This window comes from Nannospalax galili, unplaced genomic scaffold (assembly GCF_000622305.1).
Source record: "Nannospalax galili isolate Female #2095 unplaced genomic scaffold, S.galili_v1.0 scaffold433, whole genome shotgun sequence".
In the NCBI taxonomy this organism is placed as follows: domain Eukaryota; kingdom Metazoa; phylum Chordata; class Mammalia; order Rodentia; family Spalacidae; genus Nannospalax; species Nannospalax galili.
Window position 1 is genome coordinate 2494972 of NW_008338715.1, and position 3348 is coordinate 2498319.

Genomic DNA, 3348 nt, shown 5'->3' on the forward strand with positions numbered 1-3348 from the left:
GTGTTCTATTAAGTCTTATTTTACATTTCGAGATGAAAAAAATTAAACACACATACTTTATTACAGTTATACCTGATAAGTCCTTTGATTATATTTTTATATATAGTTTTATATATAGTTTTTAATTTAGTTTTTAGTACTTTTCAGTTTACTTTTTAAATTTCTCATGCGTATAGGACTGTTTTACCTGAAAGTATATAGGGACCAAGGTCCTACAATGCCCACAGAGCACAGAAGAGGGTGTCAGATCCCCCAAAATTGAAACTACAGATGGTTGTTAAATACCATATGGGTGCTATGAACCAAAACTCAGTCCCTTGCAAGAATAGTCAGTGCTCTTCACTGCTGAGCCATTTATTCAGCTGCTGCAGAGAACTTGGTCTTGTACAAAATTACTAGATACATAATTTCTGAAGTCAACGATCTATTTTTATTACAGTATTTCAAAGACCTACTTCGATTTTAAAGTGTCTACTAGACAAAGTGCCTGAATAATCACTAGAATCAAAAGACAAGTCCAGATTAGAGTTGATGTTCTTGTTGGAAATGTGATGATGTCAGTCATATATTAATATTTTTCCCTATATCTCAATTTGAGAAAAAAAACTAGAGAGTCTTGTATTGTGCTCATAGCTATTCTTAATCTTTATGTTATATCACTGAATTCCTTCTATTCACCCAAATCTATTTTATTCTTTTTTTCTATCAAATGATATGTGTAATATTCAAACACATTTTGTAGCATATTGACTTTTTGGTGAAATACATCCCTAAAACAATAAAATTTTATTTTCTAAGTATAAAACTATACTTACAAAGGAGGTTGAATACTTAGCTCACCTTTCTTTAGAATTTTCATTTTGAGGAAGCTTTATTTCATGTTTTCTTATTGAGTATTTCAGCTTGTAATTCCACACAGAGGATCTGTTTTTCCTACTATTTTTTTCTTATTCCAAAGAGAGGCAATTTTTAACTAATTTTTCCAAAAATAACTTTTTGTCAAATATTTAAGTCAGAAATTATCCTATACAAAAACTTCACTTATTTGCATTTGTTGATATGTGAAAATAATTGAATTATACTATACAGAATATTTCTAGGCATATTGCATTATTAAATTTTAGCATCCAAGTGAATTATTAATTAAAACTGAAAAACAGTATAATATGAAACACTGTCTCTTTTACTACATTTTGCTATTTCAAATGACATAATCAATGTTGAAGAAATTACAAGAAGACAATTATTCTTGTTATATGAGACAAGGATAATGATTTTTAAACAATCATGTAATTAAGCTGTGCGAGGGCTTCAGCAACCGAGTTTTATCATCATTTTGGTGGTTAACCAAGACTGATGGCAAATCTACAACCTCTCTGAACAAAAGCTCATAAAATAGTTATCCTACACCTGGTCCTGGAATGTTCGGTTTAATAACTCATAGCTTTGGACATGATCTTTTCCAAACTATGAAAGGTGTCTTCCTTCCTTCCTTCCTTCCTTTCTCTTTCTTTCTTTCTTTCTTTCTTTCTTTCTTTCTTATTTTTTTTGTCAGTTACTTTGGTTATCAATATGTGAAAACTAACAGAGAAAATTAACACTAGACAAGGGGGGATATTTGTGTGATAAACCTGACTGTCAGACATTTGGAACTGGAGGAAACTTTAATAGCCTACAGGTAGAGGCTAAAGCTGACCTAGACTATTGAAAATTCTACTTAATAGATGATCTTTTTATGATTTTAGAATCCACCATCTAAAGAAATGCAAACAATAAAACTGCTCATGAGGCTTCAGATGGGAAAAGGCATTATTATAATTGGGATAGAGGCCATTTGTGTTTTGTTTTGGCAAAGATTTTGGCACATTTTGCCTGTGTCATGCATGAGGCTAAACTCACAAGTAATGAATGGATTTACTGAGTGAGGGAAATTCCATTATAGAATACCATTCAAGCTGTGGTAAGGTTATTGCTTGCTTATTTTAACTGAATATGCAATAAAATTAATGATAAAAAGCAGGGCATGAAAATAAAAGAACCTATACTTTGGGATTTTGAGTGCATTTAAATTATTATAGATAAAGTGATATGAAATGGTTGCAATCATTAAAGATATTAATGGCTCTAGACAGAAACCATGCACATATACTAGGAAAGTAGGACAAGAGCTATGATTTCAAGATCCCATTAAATATTTAGAGTCATGAAAATGGAAACTCATTTGAAATGATTTCTCTTGAAATAAGAATGCCTGAAAAGATGGACGCTACTTTCTTCTTTCCAGGTTCATTCATGAGACATGAATTACTTCAATGAATTACTTATAATGAATTATTTCATCGATGATCAGGACTCTTCTTGAGCTATATGCACTCATTGGCATCATTCATGTAGTCCTGGTTTTGATGGTAGAGAATGCAATTATTCTGAGACCACTGCTGCTTGTTTGAACAAGAGAAACATTTTATTCCATAATCTGGGGCTGTTTACCAAGCCAGGTAAACTCCTCCTTATGGATATGAACAACTCTGTATGTACCACCATGTGAAGCACAGTGTTTAGAAACTATGTCCCTGTGCCTGCCATAGACCATATGGTGGTTTCAAAATTTGAATTGGTCACCCCAACAATTAAAAATTCTGCTGATGAATAATGCAGCTGCAGGTTTACATTATGCTGAAATATTACGTATATTCCACAAGGTACTGACTGTGGAATCCATTGGACTGCAGTTATTGGAGAAACAAGAACGCTCACCACTGGGAATATTTTTATAACATAGTGCATTCAAGTTTTAAGGCTGGCTTATTTATTGATAAAGGTGTCAAAACAACAAACTTCACTGCTGCTGACACTGATTGGCTACCTCTGCTTGGATAACAGTTTGAGGCTTTAGTCTCACCAACTGTAGACCCTGAAAAGCCACCTGTTACTGCTGTAATGGACAGGCTCATTGTTTATTTTAAAAAAAATGGTTTCCCAAGTCTGGGTCAAAGGAGGAGACATCATCATTTGGAATTCAACATTTTAAGATAATGGAATAGGATTGTCCTTTGCTGGGGATTGGAACATCCGACTGATGCAGCCAGAGCTGTAAGGGTCTCTGTCAAGGAGAACAGGAATTATAGCTTTCTAGGTGATCAAATCAAGTACATGAGCACAGGAAGAATTGTTAGAAACTCTGCATGTTGCTTAGGAAGAGGACATTCCCAGTTAAAGACTCTCAAATTTATGATTTGAGATTTATGCCTAGGTCTGTGTTCAGACATGGAGAACTCTTTAGCATGACAATCACCCCAGACAAATAGCCATCACACCCAATGGTGCTTCAGTTATCAACCAGAGTCA

The 3348-nt window shown here is 33.6% G+C and overlaps 1 pseudogene; it reads left to right on the forward strand.

Annotated features, from left to right (window-relative positions):
• Positions 1 to 3097, forward strand: part of LOC115070413 — a 17750-nt pseudogene extending 14653 nt beyond the window's left edge.
• The last annotated feature ends 251 nt before the right edge of the window (positions 3098 to 3348 follow it).